At 43.6% G+C, this 22,363-nt stretch overlaps 1 long non-coding RNA gene across 1 annotated transcript in view; it reads left to right on the forward strand.

Moving 5' to 3' along the window:
• LOC123354199 overlaps window positions 1–17,890 on the forward strand; it is a 30,048-nt gene extending 12,158 nt beyond the window's left edge. The window contains exons 2-3 of the long non-coding RNA XR_006574664.1: window positions 12,960–13,123; window positions 17,399–17,890. This is a non-coding gene — a long non-coding RNA (uncharacterized LOC123354199). The remainder of the gene's footprint in view (window positions 1–12,959; window positions 13,124–17,398) is intronic.
• Window positions 17,891–22,363: the final 4,473 nt, after the last annotated feature.

The following is a 22,363-nucleotide window of genomic DNA, read 5'->3' on the forward strand; positions in this document are numbered from 1 at the left end:
ATGAACAGTGCTGAAACGTTGGTTTAGCTCATGGGTTTGCCTCAGATCCACTTGCTGCCATTCTTTCCCTTTCTTGGTGAGTGGTTTGCTGCAGTACTAATTAAAAGCAAACCCGGAAGAGGAGCTTTGGAAACATATCCTCAATAAACTGCAAGGAAAGGGAGCAAGATGCCGAATGTGATTTTGGAGGTGTTGCTATATAATACCAAGAGATGCATTTTTCTCCTTCCAGTAAAGATAATAAGCTAAGGGCCAAAATCTGATGGTGTGAAATCCATGGGGTTACATCAGCAGAAGATTTGTCCTGTGTTTGTCCTGTATCTTCAGAGGATTCCAACATGCTTTAGAAAATGCCTGTTCTTGTGGAGTCACTGAGAATGTCACCAATCATATACCAAGCCCTCTCCAACCCATGGCAGTGTTGCATCAAGACCTCCGGTACAGGCATTGTAGGGTCACTGCAGTGGGATGCTCAGACCACTTGACTCACTGTGCCTAGCTCCTCACCTAGATTTCCCTGCCCTGTATGCTGCCACCTGCTCTTCCTTGGGTCTGCACTCTCCGATTATCATTTATATGATCATAGAGCCTAGGAGCCCCTGTCATAGGCCATTGCACTAGGCACCGTACAAACACAGAATGAAAAGAGACTCCCTGCTCTAAAGAGCTTGTAATCTTTGTAGAAGAGAAGGCACATGCTAAAGAAGGGATTTCCAGGCGGCTAATGAGGCAGCCTTGTGGATGTTTATGAGGAGCTCCTCCCAAGCATGGGAGAAAGTATGAAGATGTTTATTTGAAAATTGAACAAGTAGGTGATGGAAGCTGGCCTCCTGGAAAGCACAGGTAATGCAGGCTCGGTGGGTGACAGCTTTTTGTGTGAGGCACCATCCATTTATTTCTCTTGGTTTATCCACCTACTTTCCCATCTTTTTATACTGAGCCCATCAAGGTGATATATGAGCATTTCAGAAACATGTCAAAGGCCAAGGAATGCAGCTGCTTTGATTTACAGTAGCTGAGGATCTATCCTTAAATCGCTAGCATGTGACCAAACTATAACTACTTCCAACATCTTCGTTACAAGGGCCTGTTGTCAATAATTGATAATTATTACAGTTACTTTGGACAAGTGCTTATTTATGTAGCTCACAGCAAGCAAATCTCATACAAAAGTGCTTATTTTCCATAATTGCAGATAAGCACTTTTATAACATCGCTACAGCAGTGTGTGCGGCGGCTCAATCTGGATTTTATGGGCTTTTCTTTTGTGGTCTTAACACTTCTGGTGAATTGCCTTTCTCACATTTAAGACAATGTCATCTCAGGGTTTCTGTAATGACCATGTCCTGTTGCTAAACTTTCTTTGCCAAAGAAAGACTGTAGAATAAAATTGAACATAAAAGTGGTCCTCTCTCTTTATTACTGTGTTAGACTCCCCTTGGGATGGAGTCTAACATTTCTCTCTCTTGCTGTGGGATAAACAGTTTCTAGGATTATTTGCTATGAGCGGGCTCTCTCCAAATTGCATGTCTGAGGCAACTGCACAAAACTGCATTCCACACACATTTTTTCCTGAGTCGCCCCCTCTTGCTGTCAGAGTTACACACACACTCTTTAGGCCAGGCCCAAAGCCAGTGAAGTCTTCTGAAAGAGTCCCATTGACTTTAACGGGCTGTGGGTTTTACTTTACAGATGCTGTATAATACAGATGACTGCTCTCTGCTCTGTTATTCTCCTTACTTCTATTTATTTCCTATTTAGAAGAACAGATATTTTCCAGATATCTAATTCTTGCTGTCTGCTTTCAAATTTTATTGCAAAGTCACACCAGCATTTAATTTACTATACAGTTAGGAACATCTCTTCTTTTTCATACATTGGAGAAATGCTGGAAAACACAGGATCGCTCTTTCTATTGAAATACATGCGTGATCTGCAAACATCTATTTACCAGTTGCCTAGAACAGGTTGGGGGTGGGATTCCTCCGGATTTAACCTTGTCTGTTCTGTGCATCTCTGTCGACACTAGTGATGGTGAAACCTCTGAATAATTGGACAATCAGATCAGTTTGGTTTGATAAACTCTCAGATGTTTGGATGCTCATCCACACTATCTTGACCTCTGAATCAACATTTGACTGGAAATCTCATGAAAACAGGTATTCTTGCAAGATTTTTAGTGCTCAGAAATATGCCACTACTGCTTCTGGATGGGACCAAGTGACTCAGATGGGGGTGAAAATGAAAGCAAGATTTTTTAACCCATCTTTTACCCAAACCTTAAAGATTTGGTTCATGTTCAGTTTGATGTCTGGTCAATATTTTTTATATAAACCAGAAACCCTCCTGGGAAAATTCAGATCCAGATCTGGATCGAAACACTGTAGGTTTGGTTATCTTTAGAATAAACTAGTAATAGAGCAACAAGTAGATTTTTTTAAGATTCATACCAAAGCATGTTACAGTCTCTGCTCTGTTTGGGATCTAAGTACAAACCACTATCTAGCATAATACATTGGACAGAACACTAACAATTTGCTTTATTAACTCGTCACCTATCCAAATATAAATGCACTGGCTGGGATTCCAGGATACCTGTTACGTTTCATCTACACAACTGATTCAAAGCATTTACCTGGTGCTCCTAGCTAATAGAGGGAAAGTGACATCTCAAGGGAATCCTGTACCACTAATTAAAATTATGCTTCATTTGAAGTGCTGCTAATTTTTGCAAGTCTTTTACTGAGCTAAAGGAGATAGATGTCAGTTCAAAGAAACATATTTCCTCAAGGCTTTCGAATTCAATATTTTCAATCTTTATTTTATGACGATTTGGATCCCTGACATACAAGTGCTATCATAACCTTGTAGAAGCAGCTGCTCTACAATGCAGGACGTATGTTTGAAACACTTCTGCTGCACTTCAGGCAGCTCTGCTGGTGCTTGAGGCTATGATGCCTGTCTCTTTGGCTGTGGAGAGTTTCCCTGGCACAGCACATCCTAAACTTAGGACCCACTTAATGAACATTAAGCAATTGTATCTATAATAAATCTGAATTCATACTCCTTATTTGGGAAACTCATCCTCATTAGCATCATCTCCACAGCAACCAATTGTTGGAGGATCATGGCTGCAAATGGGAATAACAAATAGAGCAGGAACAATACTAGGAAACAAAGACACTGGGTTAGATTCCCAGCTGCTGCATTTGGGTGCAGCTCCTTCCACTTCCATGGCCCAGGACCTCAAAGATGTCTACAGCCATTTGCACCAGTGGAGGTATCCGCCCCTGGTGTATTTATGCAAATGTTCCTAAAGACAATGATGTGCTGAACAAGGAAGAGGAGAGAAAATATGGAAAATACATCGTGAAATTGGTAAGCATCTCCTAAGGGAAGCGAGGGGAGCTGTATTGCTGAAGTTATTTTAAAAGAGAGTGTACAAAGTCCTAAGGAAAATAGCGTAGGGGCCAGTCTTGCATGTAACAGGGCTGGAAATGGAAGGGATTATTAATTTAAGAGGAATTATCTGAGCCAGTTCTGCTGAAATCATCAATGTGCTGCTGACTAAACGAGCTGAAGAGCTGGTCCTAGTTCAGCTTCAGCTTCGGTGATTCTGTGGAACTAGCAGAAGAAGAATTGCTGCTAAATAGAATAATTCTCAGCGTTTCCCCCATGAGGTGTCAGTGGCTATATTCATAGCTGGGATCATTTCTGAGTTACTTTCCTGCTGAATTGATGCTTCCAGCCTGGATGATTATTTCCAGTTTGTCATGAAATGATCACGCCTCCTCCTCCACCATTTACCAGCTCATAAGGCTCCATTAGGAAGAGACGAGGCCCCTAATTAATTAACTCTGGAAAAGAAGAATATTGACAAACAGTAAGGGACCATCAGCTGGGCTGCCAGGATTTTGTTCTCTCAGGATATGGTGATGCAATCCCTGCACCGCTGGGAACGCTCAGTGTCTGGTTTGTTCGTTCATGGAACAGACAAGTGAGGGTTGGTCCAAATGAGCATCTAAAGATGAAAATGTTGAAATTAGAGAAGGAAACGACTTACTAACTGATTTAATCCCTTCCATGGCTTTCCTGTCATTGCAGAATTCGTCCCTATTCTATGAAATATGTATGTTCTCCAAGACTTTGTCCAGCCTTATTTAGAGTGAGCCAGTGATGGGGATCACTTCCATTGATCGAGTCAAACAGACCTCACCACATCAGGAAATCCATCCTGATAGCCTAAATATTTATGTGATCGTTTTCACAGCATAACTTCTACTTACACCCCTTACGCTACCCTAAACAATTCTACACACCCCTCACTCTACTCTGAAGTTTGTCTGACTTTACCCAAAGGTTTGCAGCTTGGACATTTCTGGAGAACAGGCTCCTTATTCCCGGATTTCCACAGTTCCTGGTTTAGCCTGGGTTGGCTATGCCATGGCTGTAATAGACAACCTACCCTAACTTGGCAGGGGGGGCCACAGAACTGTCGGGGTGCCCTGAGGGGAGCAGGCACATCCTGCTAAGAGTTGATGCAGGCAGCCTGCTTCCCCTGCACATGGCTCCTGGAGGGTTTGCAGCACTGCCCCACACCCAGCATGGCACAGCCTGGCCCGTAGCAAGGATAGCGCAAAGGAGAGGAAGAGTTAGTGAATGCTCAGAGCCAGGGGAGGCTGGATTTGGGCTGGCCCTGCCCCCTGTCACTACTGAATCCCTGCTCTCACTGCAGTCTATTTCCATGATAAGAGGGAAGGCTGCTCCCTCTGCCTGACAGGTCTGCCCCTGGCACTGCCTGAGAAAAGCCAGTGAGCCGCAGTACCTGCGCCGGCTGTTTTATGTGTCAAAGGGACATTCGGAAGATTAGCCAGTCCTGTCAGTGCTGCTCAGAGGAGTCTCTGCAGCTCCTGCACTAGGCTCTGCAGCTGCTCCACAGCCTGATAACTTACTGCACCAAAGAATGAATCATTCCATTTCTTTCTAAAAAAAAGTCTTTAAATCTTTGATCCACTGATGGCTCCTTCTGCTGAGTCCAGGTCGCTAGGCACGTCTCCACTTCAGTCCCAACGTCCCCCCGGTGCCTGTTTTTCCTCTTTTCCACATAGGAGGCTTGAGGGCTGGAGTGGCGTGTGGCAGCTGCCGTTCCTTGCCGGCTGAGTGCCGTGCAGGTGCCGCCGCATGCTGAGTGCTTTGTATTTTTGCTTATCAGTTTAATGCCAGTTCGTTTTCACATTTCTTTCATCTGCCTGGTAAAAGGGATGTCCTTCATTTGTGCAGCAAGTGGCTTGAATATGCTGTGTAAGGAGGGAAATACAATGAGGCACCTAGACTGTTGCATTAGAGCCGGTTGCATTAAAAGTGTTATCTAATTTGTTCAAAGGACAAATCTGCTGGGAAGAGTATCGCCCTTTGGTAAGCTGGCCACATACGTGTTTCCATTTATTTAGTAGGCATTTGTTATTTCTCGCTGCCCATTTCATTCCCTTGCTGACACATAGTTAGGAAAAGGAGGCGGCAGATAGGTTTGTTTTCCTCGTCGCTCTTTGGGATTTGGTCAGAGTTCTATAAGGCGTCCAGGATCCTGCCTTTCCCCCTTCTCCTCCACCTCATGGTGTGGCTGGAGTCTCCTCTCTCACCCTTGCAGCCAATATCCTTCAGCTCAGCTGGCCTGGCATTCAGAAATGGTCTCTCTCCCAGGAAACCTGCCCCTTTGTTCCTCTCCCTTGAACATTTCAGCCTCTATGGTTTTAAGAGCAGTACCAACACCTTGTTCCTTTTTGGCCCTCCTGGGGTTTTCTATTACTTCTCTAGAGACCTAGGCCACCACAGTGATTAAATCGCTTGTGTGTCGCACACGTGGCTATTTGTGTCGGCGATGTGTGTCGTCACCAGGAACGTTTGTATGGATGGTATTGTCAGTGAGGGGCTCCTGAAAGCCAGTAACAGTCGATGTGAGCAACACCGTGCCTACACTGATACTACATTGAACTAATTACATTGAGTATGACCCTATGCCACCCGTGAGGTGGTGTTACTATATCGGCATAGAGAGGCACTAATGTTAGTGGGAGCCAAATTTAAGTGAAGACGCTTCCACAGCTAGGTTGACACAAGGCAGCTGATGTCAACCTAACCCTATAGCATAGATCAGGCCCTAGAGAGAGCAGGTTTCGTTCAGGCTGCAGCCTACCATATGGTTCTGCTAGGACTCGGCCTATTCTCTTCTTGTTGATAGTCTTTAATGACTGTTTTGTTCAAAGGTAGACACTCAGACATCACTCCCTATTGCCTTAAAGCAATGGGTATTTCCAGAAAGAACTTCATTCCTTCAGTCCAAGTAGGTAGCAATACACAGTGAATGGGTAAACCGAGTCACACATTTTCCTACAACTACAGAAACCCCATGTTCTCTGAAAGTGGAAGTGGGACTCAAGTGATGCCTTGGCCTGTTGTGATGCTGGCCCCGAGAGGGGTAAATCTCACCCGAGGTGAGTAGGCACTGAAATGTGTTGGCATAAACCATCTGTCTAGGCATGTCAAATTAATGGAGAAATTCTGAAAAATCAAATCTTCTCATGGCTAATTCACATGCGGAAAAAAGGGCTAAACTGATTAAGTAAAACCATTTGCTGTGAGTACTCACTGAGCTCCACTCAGTGCTTTTCGGTAGCAGATTTTTAAGCCTAATCGTATCAAATACTCTTCTGGCACCCATTTTATGAAACACATCGCAACCCCTGCTGGTTTTAATGTATCTAATCTCCCGTTGATTATTCCTGGGGTTTCAGCCAAATAAGCACTTCGAATTAAAGCTTTCACTGCAGCTCAAAGTTGGGTTACCATGGAGATCAAAGTAGTACAGGGGAGTCGCATCTTACGTGGGGGTTAGGTTCTGAAGTCAGTGCGTAAGGCGAAAATCACGTATAGTGAAACGCTCATTGAGTGGAATGGCGGGCGGAATCGCCTGCACTACAGGTACAGTATTTAAATTGTTATTTTTCTCTTTTTTGTTTTGTTTTGCCAAGCGCGCATAGTTAAAATCGCGTAAGTTAAATGCGCCTATGATGCGACTCCACTGTATTTCTTCTTCCTGTATTTTGTTTAAACCAGTTTAATAATTGCACTAAGTAGACAGCACCATTTCTGTAGGTGCTGAGGTCTGGAATGCTGAAGATGGTGGGCTCTCAGGACACTGTCACAGCAGCCACTCCCATTAGGTTATAGTGGCAAAGAGCTTCCTTTTGGTATGAGTGAGTAGGTTTGTTGTAGCGAGGCAGAGGCGAGCGCATGGACTCAGCGTTGGTTACACCGTAGTGCTCTGTGACTAGCTTGTCCAAATAAAGCAGTTGTGGGAAGAGATCCAGCTCCAGTACAGGCTGCAAGCATGTCTGGAAAGGAATTTTGCTGACATCGGGGAGGACTAGCATGACCCACAGTGGAGATTGCAGATGGGTGCTTTGCTTTGATGAATGTACAAAACACCCTGTCCACATATGAACATGTGAGTCTGCTAATAATGCACAGATAACACAATGCCCCGGTTGAAATTTAGTACACAAGCGGGTTTTAGAATGTCATTGGAGATCAGAAAAATTGGCCATCAAACATTATCAAACTCTTTGTATGAAATATGCATCTGATTCCATCACATGCCACTTGCTTAAACAATTATTCAGATTCTAGGTCTACTCTCAAAGACAACATGGACATTCTGCTGCACCAGACCCTAAGCATTAGTTAAGTCCTTTACCTGATGGAGTTTAGGGGATGCATAGGGACTCATGCAGACCACCTGACCTGGGCTGAATTGCACATCACCCGGTGCTCAGTCTGCCAGTGAAAACATTTCAGATCCTGAGTGGTGATTTCACCAGAACCAGGACCCTACAGAAAAGAGATGGGTTTGAACATTGGAGTTACAGTCAGATCCAGAGGAAGATTCTTACTTTCCTAAATTCAAAGGGGCTTATATCTGAGACTTGGATTTGGGCTCATCTCCGCTGATGAAGCAAGTAAAGGAACCAAACATCATGATTGATTTTTCTGGCATTATAGTTTATATTCATTTTTCCCTCTTGTTGGAAATTTTAACAGGAATTCTGGTACCACTGGTCTTACTGTCCTGCGTCAGCATTTCATTACCCTCGAAAGCCATTTTTGTCTAGGGTCCTCTTCTGCCGGGGAATTTATCCCCAGGTATTTCATCATTTTAAGATCATCTATTTCTAATGTGAGGAACGATGCCAGGCAGACAGAGCTAAGGTGTAAGTTTTTAACCATGGGGGCAGTTTTCCAAGGGTTGTGGTGGATTCTCCTTCACTGGTAATTTTTAAGTCGAGATTGGATGTTTTCCTAAAAGATCTGCTCTAGGAATTATTGTGGGGAAGTTCTCTGTACCCTGTGCAGGAGGTCAGACTAGATGATCACAATGGTTCCTTCTGGAATCTGGGCTGCGGGAGCAGTTTACAGGGGTAGCAGCCCCCCACGCACAGACCCTTGTCACAGTCCCAGTCCTGTTCCATAACAGAGAGTCCATCTAAAAGCAATTGGATGGACTCACCTGCAGTAGGAAACTGCGCTAAGTTCCACCATCTCATTTTACTTAGGCCAGTGAAAACTTTATTGCCTAAAATATCCTTTCCTCCAATCTCTTGAGGAAACTCTCATTGCTAATCATGAGTATTTGGATTACAGGTATAATATCCAATGTAGGGCTAAAGAAATAAAGCACTAATTAAAATTCTGCTGAAGTGAGCAAATTGCTTTGAAATGAGAACATCAGGGAAGGAACTACGGGTAGATTCAAAACATTTTCCCCTCCTCCCCTCTATTCCCAGGACAGTAAACTTTTAAGTATTTCTTCTTTAGCATGTCTTGGAATCCCATAAACCCCTTGACTCCTTGGTCTGAAATCTTGCAAATTGTTTTGAGAGGATTATATCATCTCGCCCTTTCTGCAATAAAGCAGGGCATTTTCTTATGCTTGAGGGAATCTCTGTATGGCATCATAAGGGGGAAGAAAGTGTCCAAGGAGGAGAGTAACATTTATAGAGCTAAGTCATCTTCCTCTCCTATGCAGTCATCAGAGCTCAGTGTCCAGGTTGCATAACCAGAGGATAGTCAACTGCCTTCCAGATGTCAGGTTGGACACTCTTCCGCCACATGCAGTATTGTCTGAAACACAGTCGCACCACGGAGAGGAAACCAGGGCAAGCTGCTGCATAGTTGTGACAACTTCGGATGAGCCAGAGAGTGGCCTTTAAGCCCAGACCACAATTTACAATCAAGTGGACCAGAAGGTAGGTGCAGTGATGGACTCCTGAATTTATTTAGTGTGTTAGACTTTTTTTCCCACCAATGCTTCCACTCAGAGCATAGTCACGTGCCATGTGTCACCCAGCTTGACAGGGGCTGCTGTGATTTCTAGAGCTGGGCTTTTCAGAAGAGCCTCTGGCAAGGGGGTACCCAAATGCCATTGAAATGCAATGTGATTCGGGCCCTTTATGCTTTCAGGCTAGTTTGGCTAGTGACCCTGATACAGCATGTTCATTCTACATTAGCTGTTGCAATGGGAAACAGGCACTGAAAACACACACTACAGGCCATTTCAGTGAAAATGGGTTGCCCGTTGGCTGCTTAACTGGGGAAATTCTGCGCCACTGTGCACGTGCAGAATTTATGTCTCTGCAGAAAAATGACTTTGTGACAGGGAAGCAAAGGGAAGCCACAAGGGTGGTCATATGACCCTCCCCAGTAGTATGTTTTGGGTGCCCAGGGCAGCCAGCAGAGAGGTAAATCACTGTGGGACGGGGGGCAGGACTGGGGAAGACCCGGCTGGTGGCTCCTACCCTGCACCGGGCTCAGCTGCTCGTCCTGGCTGGGCTGAGGAGGACAGTACTTCCTCTTCCCCTGCACAGCATCCAGGGCTGGGTCAGACCCACCTTGGATCCTGCCTTGCTGAGCCTGGCAGCCCACACCTGGTGCACCTGGCATGGAGGGGAAGAGCCCTGGGGTGCTTCTGGGGCAGGCCCGGTCCTTGCACCACGTCAGGGTTGGGTGCAGCCTCACCGCTGAGTCTGTGTTCCAGGGGGGAGCTGCACAGTGATCTGGAGCCTCCACATTTATTTGACAAATACAATTTGCAGAATTTTGCAGAATTTTAAGAAATTGCACTCTGCAACAGGGGCCAAAGTCAGTCTGCTGGGCAGCCACATGCAGCGGGCTGAGAAAAACATGGAACAACTGAAGGGTGGTCTTTGCACTCCAAACCCTGCTCAGATCAAGCAGGGTTTGGAGGGATGGAGGATGTCCTGGGGGATGGAGGATGCCCCAGGATTCTGTTCTGTTTATTGACTTTGAACACAATGCAAAGTGGGATTTGGGATTTTTGACCAATCTGTGTGTGTCACTTACTTCTCCAGTGAAGCTGATTTCAACTGGTGATTAACAAGTGATCCACAAACACTCTCACAAGGGGAGTCTTTGATCAGACCTAAACCACTGTCAGCTACAAGGCTGTCAATCTGGTGCTCACCCCAGCAATCATTATCCTGCTCAACCCACTGTGAATGAAGAACACCCTCAGACAGCGCTTTGCTCTCGAGCGCATCTGTTCATAACATCTTTCGCTCACCAGCAAGAGGCTGGGGCCATTTGCTTTCTTCGCCAAAGTGGAAGAACTTGAACAGATGTTTAAGACATCACCATCAAACCAGTTGGGAAGGGAAGTGGGCCGAACAGCTGGGAAGTCTCAGGTGACCTCAGCCTAGCAAGCGGAACAATATATACACTAGAGGATGACTCCTCTCCCTGGGTCATCTTGTCACAACTGTGGCATCAGGAGCATGCAGGCTGGCTCCCCCTCACCAGACATTATTTAGGAGGGCTCCAGGACTTGAGAACGTGTGTCCCTCTTGGTCTAAAATAGCCTGAATGTGGTGGCCTACCAGGCATGCTGTTAGCTGGGGTTTTTGGAGAGAGCAGAGGGTGTGCTTCTCGGAGCGATGATGGGGGTAAGGGAGTTTATGTAGGTGTTGGGTTGTTGAGTCCCTGCTGAAATGATAACTGTAATGCTGCTGAGATCTAACTGTGTTGTGAATAGTGTTAGGGTAGTTAGAGTCTTGGCTAGGCATCTTCATAGTTATTTAAATATAAATAAATAAAAATATAAATATTTGCAATATACACAAATTGTCAGCTTAATAATAACACCAACCTCTGCCCAAAAGAGCTCAGCCAGCAGGAGAACTCTCCCTGGCTCATCTATGAAGATTCTGCCCTTGCTAGCTTTATAGGCGTGACGTGGGTGAATGAGGTGAGCACATGTTGGTTCTTGGCATATTAATGGACTTGTAGCTTCAGAATCATATGTGCAATATTGCTCAAATCCTGATCCAATGGTTCTCATATGCAATTTTTAGCAATTCTTTCTTTTGTAATGGCAGCCCAGGTACATGGGTGTGAATTGGTCTGACTGCTGTAGCAGTTAAGAAACACATCTTGATTGATGCAACATTTCCACTGGTCTGTCCTGAAGATTTTCCTGAGACCTACTCAGGTTACTGATGGCTGCACTCTTTGTATTTCTTTTACTTCCATTGTTATCTTTTGCAGTCTATCTGATAAATTCTCCAGACTGTTTAGCCCTGTTTTAGCTCCGTGTGTGTGTGTGTGTGTGTGTGTGTGTGTGTGTGTGAGAGAGAGAGAGAGAGTGTTCATTACCCTTTTAGTTATTTATGGTATTCTCAGAAATAAGAGCTAATCTCCATTGACTGTTCTAAAGATTAATTTCACTGAGAAGTTTTTGTCCTGAGGTTGGAACTGTCTCGAACCTTTCATTTAACATCAGACTTATTCACATGTAATACTTTTTTAAATCTTTGTAATTTGAAAATAGGTTTGCTGAATGACTTTGAAGTGAATAAAGTGGTTTGGTCAGTGCTGCGTCTATGGAGTGTCAAACACATTGTCAGGTTTTGACAGTGGAATTATCTCTGTGAATGTATGTGTGGCTAAATTAGCAAATAGCTTTAAGATCTAAGAAATGATGGTTATTATAAGAACAAAATAGTTATTAATGTACTAATTTACTTGGGAGCCAGACTTTATGTAATTACAGTTTAGGCTCGAGATAAGGTTAATGCATTTACCTTCCTGGGGTATTTATAGAAACTGTAAATTGTTCTCCACCAAATTGTAATAAATAATTGTGGGTGTTCTGTAGGGACAGAGCAGTGGGATTGCTGGGCAGAATGTGACTCAATGGAAATAACATGGGTTTGGAGAGAATTATTATTAATAATATTCACACTAAGGTACTTTCTCATGTCAGGAAAGCTACCTGTGCTACTGGAATCAATGGACATTTTGCTATTGATTGGTGCAGCATCTGACGCACTAGGCCTGCTCATCTGAACACCTGCTCACCTGACATGTGTGTCAGTGCTTGTTGCATCATCCCCTAAATCAAGACAGTGTACAGATAATGTGGGAGGGGGGAAGTGAAATTGAAGATAAGACTTTGTTTTCAGAGAGTGATTTGATCCCATGCCAAATTCTTTTACTGCATCCCTCATTAAATGCTTCCTGAATACATGGTGTTGAAAAGTCTTTGCAGACCTATTACTGTTAATAATGCTCAGAAGTTATATGATGTAGTGATCTACAGTGTTATGAACACGAGGACCCATTTATGATTAACCAGAAGAGGTATAAAGTAATTCCTCAAGCATGAGACAGGTGGTATTTTATTTCCCACCATTTTAATGGGTCTAGAATTGCAGGACTCTGTGGAATCTTTCAATATTTTTTGGCCATAGAGACACTGTAGTTGGGGTCTGAGTGACTCTTTATTGAAAGTGTTGTTATACCCATGTCGGTCCCAGGATATTTGAGAGTCAAGTAGGTTAGAAGTTGGTCCACTAAAAGATGTTACCTCACTCACCTTGTCTCTTTAGTGAAAAACAGGATTAGTAAGGGACCACCAGGGAGCAGCAGAGAGAATCAAGAAAACTGCCAGTGAAATGAAAGAAGGCTGCTTTCTGATCTGAGGAACCACTGCCCTGACAAATCCTATCAAGATCTGTGCCAGGCACTGAATCAGTTTGCAAGACAAAAGAAGGTAGGATTGAAAAATAAATGTGATGTGATGTTTTGGGGTTGGCTTCTCATCTCCTCCAAGTAGCTCAGGAAAGCAGATATTACCCACTCACAATATCCTGAGCTTGCACTTCGTCCACTGAAAGTTTGCAAAAGTTCTCCGATGTGCATTAAAAGGTTCAGCAGTATTTTGGTTAGCAAGCTCCTGAGTCAGAAGCTAAGCCTGGTGCTGGGCCATTATACAGTTCATTTCTTCAGTGCTTATGTAAGTGCTTTGCACAAAGCCCAATTTCCTGCCCATGTCTTTAAAAGCACGTTGTTTACATAAGTATCTTAAAGCACATTTAAATTAGTTTTCAATATTAAATACATGTTAAAATCAGATCTGCGGAGGAAGAGACAATTGGGGATTTGGCTCTCTAGAAACACCCTTGGGGAGGGAGAGCAGTTAAGTGCTTCCAGATCCCTGGGGCTGAGATTAAATGACAGTCTGAGGAAGGGGCTTTATTGTTGCTGTGGAAATTCTTCCTGTTTTATATATCAATAAATTATTAAAGCAAATGACTTTGACTGCTGGAAACTGCCAGTTAGTGCAAGAATATTTAAGCTTAAACGAAACATAGGAGGCACGGCTCCCGCACATTAAAGCGCTAATAGGAAGAAGCCCCGGATTCGGATTAAACTCCTGTCTAAGGAGGAATGCTGGGGCTGACCTGCAAAGCACATTCACACCCTCCGATTCCAGCCATGCTTTTGGAGTCCCACTGCTCAGCCATGGGAGTCAAATTTGACACTGCTCTGCTCACAGAAGAAACTAGAGCGGGGCCAGGAAGGACAGGTTTGGTTTTGCAGTTCCGTGCCAGCTGGGATTTGGCTTTGCAAGTAGTAGTTCAGAGCTAAGCTCTTGCTGGGGGTGGACTTAGGGAAATGGGTTTGGGTCTGGTCCATCTTTAGAAATAAATGGATGGGGTTGGGTGTGGTTGTGACACGTCCAGATGCCATTTGATTAGAAGTACCTGAGTTTGGAAGAGGCCTAGTTCTAGAGTGTCTAACGTCATGTTGATCTGTTTTAGGTGCTCAGACGGCTCACGTTTCCATAGTGTCTGAGCACCTCCCAGTACCCCTCTGACAAAGGGAGGTTCTTCCCCATTTCACAAACAGGGACCTGATGCACTAAGTGATTTACCCAAGGCCAGCCTGTGGCAAAGAAGTGAATTGACTCTGGGCCTGCCAGCTCACCGGCTAGTGCCCTAATCACCGTCCCAGCCTTCCTGTCCAGGAGGTGATGTCTTCTGCTCTTTTCACAATAAAAACAATGTGAAGAAACAACACAGGCACAACTGAATCCCACATAACCATGTTTTCCATAATTGTTCACAAACACGCAAGGCCCAGCTGCTTACACCCTGCTACTCTGGTTTGAGCAGTTTCTTAAACAGAACATGGTGAGCTCCACTAGAAGGCTTACAAACTATTTAAAGAGATACCACCTGATTCTTGTACACTACACAGAGGAAATATTCTTCCAGTCGAGACCCTTAGAGTGAAATCTCATGACTCTTAAATCCGAACATCTGACATTCTTTTGTTCTCAAGTTCTGTAATGCCTTTGGGACTAGGTTGTTTTTGTGTGGTGTGGGCAAATGTCTCTTCACCTAGGGACCAAAGAGCCACCAGTTAGTAACACTGCCTCCACCAACTTCCAGCTCATATTTGCTCCAATTTGTAATGCACTCAAGCACAAGTAGCTTTACGTAACTTTATGCATGTGAGTAGGCTTCTGATGGCGATAGGAATAGGCTTAATGTTAAGCACCTGCTTAAGTGTTTTGCTGGCTCAGGGTGACTGGGATTAGTGATCTAACAGCAAAATTCTCTAACAGAATTTCATCTCATTATCTAATAGACCAGGGGGTCTCAACCTTTTTCTCCCCCACCCCCGCTATAAAAACTCCACGGCCCACCTCTGCCACAACAACTGTTTTTCTGCATATAAAAGCCAGGGCCAGCATTAGATGGCAGCAATCAGGGCAATTGCCGGAGGCCCCATGCCACAGGGGGCCCTGCAAAGCTAAATTGCTCAAGTTTCAGCATCAGCCCCCGGTGGCAGGACTCGGGGCCCCAGGCTTCAGCCCCTTATGGCAGGGCTTCATCTTTCTGACCTGGGGCCCCGCAAGTCTAATGCCGGCCCTGCTTGGCAGACCCCCTGAAACCAGTTCCCAGCGCCCCAGTTGAGGACCACTGTAATAGATGATGCTTTTTAAGCATCCTTCCCCCAGGTTTCACAGCATGTGGGATACATCCCACGTCTAGTCTCCACCCCTTCAGAATAGCTTTACACCAAACCAGCATATGTGTTCAAAGTGTTTCTTGCACGTGAAGAAGATTGTAAGAGGTAACTCTGTCTAATGCCAAAGGTTGCATCTCTGAAGCCTGAGCAGTCCAGTAAAACTTCAAACATTTCTAAAATATCAATTCACTGCAACATCAGCTCAGACTCAAAATGTCAAAGGAGCCAGCCAGCCAAATTCTGGCAAAAGACGGTTTAATGGTAGAAATTAAGCTGGCATGTCTCAGGTGTTTGAAATCTTCGACATCCACATCTAATTTTCAATAAGACTTGGGATACTGGGGAAGTCCCAAAAGACTGAAAGAAAGCGAATGTAGTGCCAGTTTCTAAAAAGGGTAAATGGGATGACCTGGATAATTATAGACTTGTCAGCCTGACATTGATCTCAGGCAAGATAACGGAGCAGCTGACATGAGACTCAATTAATAAAGTATTAAAGGGGGGTAAAGTAATTAATGCAAATCAACATGATTTTTCTGGAAAATAGATCCCATCAAACTAACTTCATATCTTTTTTGATGAGACTACAAATTTGGTTGATAAAGGTAATAGTGTTGATATACTATACTTAACAAAGTATAATTCTGTATAGTACAATAATTCTGTAATGCGTCTTAGTGCTGCATGACATTTTTATTAAAAAAATAGAAGGATATAAAATTAACATGGCACACAGTAAATGGATTCAAAACTGTCCAACTGATAGCTCTCAAAATGTGATAGTAAATGGGGAATGTTCATCAAGCAGGTGTGTTTATAATGGGGTCGTGCAGTGATTGGTTCTTGGCCCTGTGCTATTTAATATTTTTATCTATGACCTGGAAGAAAATAAAAATCATCACTAATAAAGTTTGCAGATGACACAAAAGTTGGGGGAGTGGTAAATAATGAAGGGGACAGGTAATTGATTCTGAGAGATCTGGATCACTTGGTAAACTTTGACAAATTTGAAAAATTTCCACATTTTTTAAAATGGAAAATTCTTTTAAACCAACCACTTCCCATGAAAAGTTGTAGTTTTCTGATGAAATAACAGAAGAATGTAAGAATGGCCATACTGGGTCAGACCAAAGGTCCATCTAGCCCAGTATTTTGTCTTCCGACAGTGGCCAATGCCAGGTGCCCCAGAGGGAATGAACAGGACAGGTGATCATCAAGTGATCCATCCCCTGTCGCCCATTCCCAGCTTCTGGCAAACAGAGACTAGGGACACCATCCCTGCCCCACCCCCCAATATTTAGTCAAAAAGTTCCTGATCAGCTCTAGGTATTATGGTCCAGAGATTTAGTATTACTCTGCTGTTGCATGGAACACAATGGCTAATGGACAACTGGATATTCCACCATTAAAGCAAAAAGTGACATATGACAAAATTGTCAAGAAAGAACATGCCACTATGTTCCTGCAGAAAAGCCTTGCTTAATGAGAATTTGTTTTTAAAATGTGAATTTACATTCCCTGGAGCTCAGTCCTGTTAGTCATGAATTTTTATGCTTTTTGCTGTTGGAGTCTAGTTGGGATGAAAATTTAATCCTCAGAATTTCGTTTTCCCCAAGGCAATTGGTGTTGCACTTTAATTTTGGTGTTCTTGTTAATGATTTAAATTGCCTCTGCACCGAACAGAATGGGCAGGAGAGTTTCTTGCAGACTGGAGCTCAGTTGCACATTAGAGACTGTATCTGTATAAGAAGTTCCAAGGTAATCAGAATGTCAAATTTGCCATCAGACAGTAGGACAATGGGACACCTGTAGGCATTAGAAAAAAATATATTCCATGTTCATTTGTTAGATTATTTGGTCATTTTTTGTTTTCTTACATGAATTTTAACTTTCTGATCCCTTTAAACATACAAAACTGCCACATCGCAACACATATTTGCATGATTATTTTCTCTGAACTAAACCAAAGGCCTCATCCTTACTGAAATGTAGAATCATTTCCTTGTAGTAGAAGCCCAAGCCTGTAAGCTGGAAAAGTACGCCCCCCCGGCGGACACCTGAGAGCGAAGGGCTACGAGGTGCAGATGGACGCCCTGATCGTCGGAACCCTGGGCGCCTGGGACCCCTGCAACGAGCGTGTGCTGTGGACCTGCAGGATCGATCAATGCTACGCATGGCTCATGTGGCGCCTCATGGTCTCAGACACCATCCGATTGTCCAGGGACATCTACATCGAGCACATCACCGGCCACCGACAGTACTAGGAGGCGTGAGCCGGAGTAACATTGTTCTTCGACTACGAGAAAGGGACCAAGAGACTTTCTCCGTTGGATCATATGAACTGGAACCATAAACTCCCTGAACATTAAATCTCACCAAATGAGGGTCAATCCAGCCTCACCATCGTATCCACTCATTATACTCCACACCCGAAGAGAACCACTTTATGAACTTCATACCCTCATATCTCAATGTCTGTACTTTGACCCATCAACCTTTTACCCCCAATCGGGGATATTGCAGATTATGTATTCCTTATGCCACCCGATCTTAAACCAAACTTTGCACCCTCGCTAATCTGTATGTTATTCCCTGATAACCACAAACTTCTATGCTTAAACTCTGTACCATTCACTTTTTTATCATCTTAATAAAAAATGTAAATCTGTTTTTCCTGCTTCCTTTCTTATCTCAGTCCCTTCCTTCCTGTCACATGCTTTCCAGTACTGTGCCTAAGGCAGAATCCATATCTGTTGGCATGTAATCATTAATAGTCTGTTTTAATGTATATGCAAGGGCCAGTCACTTTTCTGTTAGGTTAACGAAAGCAATTGTTCACACCCTCTTACCAGAGTGTTTCCTTTTCCTTGTAGAGATACAATCATAAAGAAGGGGCCCTGTGCATTGAGAGCAGCTAAACTACTTCCTTTCCATGTGATGGCAGGATGGGTTTGCAAAGTGCAGAATCCTTTAGAAATCTCAGTTCAAGCTACTCTGAGAACAAGCGCCCTAGAAATGCCAGCACATACTAAGTAAATACAATCAGTCTTGTCAATAGCTGTTAGTTACTGTAAGCAAGATTTAATTGTCAGTACAAGCCACTAGAGAGAGAGAGACAGCCTGGCCTGAGATAAAGACAAGGTCAAAGGGCAGTAATGAGAGATTCAGCCCTCAGTGAAGTTGGCTTGTCTTTTAATTTTCATGGTTTGAGTGAAAATAAGAAAATGAAACAAACAACGGTTCCCAAAGACTTCCCCTTTTTAGTGGCGGGAGAAACATCATCAAGGTTTCTTTTTTCTTTTTCTTTGTGTGTGTCTCCTTAGGACATTTCCCTTTCAGAACCTTTAAAAGATTCCTTCATCCCTAATCACACAGCATAAGGCATCCCACAAAACTGGCTTTATTAATGTCACGCTGAAAAATGTCAGCTATGTTTGTTAACCCACTCGAGGTATTAAACTCTGTTCACTGCATATTCAGCTTCAAGAATATTGTTTGTTTGCAGGCCACTTAGAGGCATCTGAAGAGTGTCAACAAGCATCTTTCCTGCCATGTTAAAAGAAGAAAAATGACAAATCACAGAAGGTCAAAACTCCCCCCTCCCCCCAACAAGTGTTTTTTGGTTCTTCATTTAATTATTCAGCACACACATGCCAGAGAGTGAGAAGGCCGAGAGCGCAGAAATTGAATACAGGTAACCTTTAATACCAACAGAAATGTTTAATAAGGTTACATTAGGCCTTAAGGACTCCTCGACAGGATGTTAGCTTGGCCTTTTAATAATTTACATTGAAATTGCTTTGTAAGTAATTGTCTGGAGTTCGACAGTTTACCCTGCAGTATACAAAAATCCCTAGCCCCATATTAACAGTGCGGGTGAGAAAAGGCTGAGTGTGAGACTAAAATATCTGACAAGGAGAAATTCTTGTGAAATGAGCTTCAGATGAGTATCTTCAAAATGACAAAGAGATACTACCACACCTAACAAAGATTTCTCTGAAGATGCCCCTGTGCCCAAGGTCTCTGAGCAGCTTGGCTCTGGAGATGAGCCTACCACAAAACCCTGGCCCTCAGCATGGATTTGGATCTAGAATGCAAATGTTGCAGCTGGCTCATGAACCCCTGAAGAGGTGTGTGATGGTGAAAAAGGATGTAAGCATGAACTCAGGAACTGGCAAGAAAGCAGACAAAAAGGTGATTGCCACCTAGAGTAGAACCCTCACTTTACAACCCCACTAGGGACTGTGGAGCTCAATCAATTGAACATTGCAAAATGACAGAGGGTCTGGTGCACAAGTAGCAATGTGGTGCCATGTGTAGCTTTCTGAAGCATGGCAAAGCAATTTCCAACACACTGAAGGCACTGGAATGTCAGGGGATGTCAACTTGGTCTTCACTGATGTCACTTTTATTATGTGATTTTTTTTTCTGTTGGGAAAAATGGCTCATATAACTGCTCATTTATAAGATTGGTGATTGTAAAACTGAGGTTCTACTGTGTTTTGATTAGAAAGGTAGAGCATTTAGTTGTGATTTTTAAGCCTCCATACTGATGGGGCACCTAGGACAGATACTCTGGCCCATGCTACACTGAACACATCTCACTGAGACCTTGAGAAGTGGTCTTCAAAAGTAATAAAATAAAGGGGAGGGAAGCTAATACTTTCCACACAAAAAAATAATCTCATTGAAAACTCAATTTTTTTGGTCAAAAATGGTTTCAATGGAATATTTGTATCCAGCTCTATCTGGAGTGTATAAATTAAAGGCATTAATTTTATTATATTTATTTACCAAGGAAAGCACTATATGTGACTGCAAAATGGCATTTTTGAACTGCATTGACAACCAGAGGAGTGGTACAGCTTAAAGCAAAACAAAAAAACAACAACCACCCTTTTTCTTTGGGGTATTTTTTGTTTAAAAAAATCCCCATTCCAAACTCCTAAATTGTTAATTAAACTGCTTAGTCCTCCATTTGCTTTTGATTAATGGTAAATTATACTTACTCGATACAGTTTGCAAAGCAAACCAACCGAGTGTTAACTCAAATCCTTAGAGATCAGCTAGCTAGAACCTGTTAGACAACTAGGCAGCATTATGATACCATCAGAAATCTATACAGATCGATATGGCAGAATCAATTTTGCTTCACACACAGGGTGAGACTCCTTTGCTACTATAATTGTGCTACCTTTGCAAACACTCATTGCTACTTCACCTCCTCCCATGTGGTCTGTGGCATTAATGACAATCCCAACATTCACCAGCTGCCATTTTTTTTATAGTCTGTTGAACATACCAAGTTTGGCAGTGGCATTGGAATAGTGGGGGTGCTGAAAGCAATTTTTACATATTACCTCATGCCCCCCCCTTATCTCTGTCCACGCCCCCACCACATTCCCAAGAGCTGGGGCTGGGAGCAGGGCCGTATCTCTGGGAGGGGGGGACCCAGAGAGGGGTAAGGGGCCGTGGCTGGGGCCGGCCTGGGGCCAGGAGCGGAGCCCCGGGAGCAGGGCTGGCAGCTGGGATCCTGGGAGCAGAGCTCTGGCCCTGGGAGTGGAGCACGGGGACGGGACCCAAGCCCCAGGCACACAGCCAGCGACCAGGGCATGGAGCTGGCAGCCGGGGCCCCGCGTAAACCCCCCCGGTACCCCTAGCTTCCACGCCTATGAAGTGTGGCAAAGTGGTAATGCTTGTTTGGATTCTATGTTGCTGTTCCAGGGAACTGATGGCAAGATGCTCTGTGTGTGTGTGTGTCTTTGTTTACAGATACCCTTTATTACAAGTGCTAAGCTACAGCAAACATTGGACTCCTCTGGGGTCAATGGAAAAATATCTCAACCACAATGTGCAACTCAGCATTTGATACAGCATATTTAATAAAAGAAATCGCCACCTGGCCACCTGCATGTATGGCAACAGCACTTGTAGTTTCTTTCTTTCTAAATGTATAAAGAAATTAAATCACTGTATTGACTAGGAAATGACCTTTCTACCAGGTAAAGGCCTTGCTCCCACTTTTAAAACAATTAAAGAACTGCTCAAAATTTTTCTTTAAGTGTGATTGTACTCTGAACAGTGACTTTTTCTTACTCAACAGATCTGCTTCTCATGTGTTTAGAAGTCAATCTGCTTACTTCAATGGCAAAAATAACTCCTGCTAGCACTGCTGAGCCAGCAGAGATATAGGAGAGTGATCTGGAGTTTATGCTGGGTCAAAAATCCTCAACTACACAGCTAAGTAATTTCCAACTGCAGAGCTAAATTATATTCCCAGTTAGCCCTGGCCATTGAAGATTTTGGCCTTGCAGAATCTGTGATACAGATGCATGAGCCACAAAGACTCAGCTTGACAGCTAGATCCCATAATGACTTTGCAAGCCTGGCAAACTCAGCAGGATGGCTGATCATTTTTACTCATTATGGGTGAAATTCACATGTGTGCAGCCCCCCACATAGAGCGTAGGTAGTGCACAGGCTTCCTGCTGACTCCTGTGCACAGGTGAATTTCACCTAAACCAAGCAAGCCTGATATGGGACCATTGTAGAGATCAGCACTGAGGCCTACAATGCCACTTTCTAGAGAAGACCCATCACACTTTAAATTCTATTTGTATAGCACAATGTGTAAACTCTTCAAGTTCAGCAGGAAATGAAAGTACATATAAAATATAGTAATGTATGCAGTCCACCTACAAAATATAACTCTTAGCAACCCGACTGGAAAACGCGACAATCCTCTCCTTGGTGCTTGTTTCTAAATCAGAGTCACATGTTTCATAACCTATAGCATTAGTTTCTGCTATTTAAAATTCTTTGATTTTTCCTCCCCTAATAAAGTATGTAAAGTGGTAGCCACTTTTCCTGGAATACCTTCCTCTTGTCCCTTTGGCCATCTATTGCTGGTTGTGATACAATTTAGGTTAGTCTTTCAGTGGTAAAATTGTGGTCTGAAAAGATTTATACAGCG

This window comes from Mauremys mutica, chromosome 21 (assembly GCF_020497125.1).
Source record: "Mauremys mutica isolate MM-2020 ecotype Southern chromosome 21, ASM2049712v1, whole genome shotgun sequence".
Classification (NCBI taxonomy): Eukaryota; Metazoa; Chordata; order Testudines; family Geoemydidae; genus Mauremys; species Mauremys mutica.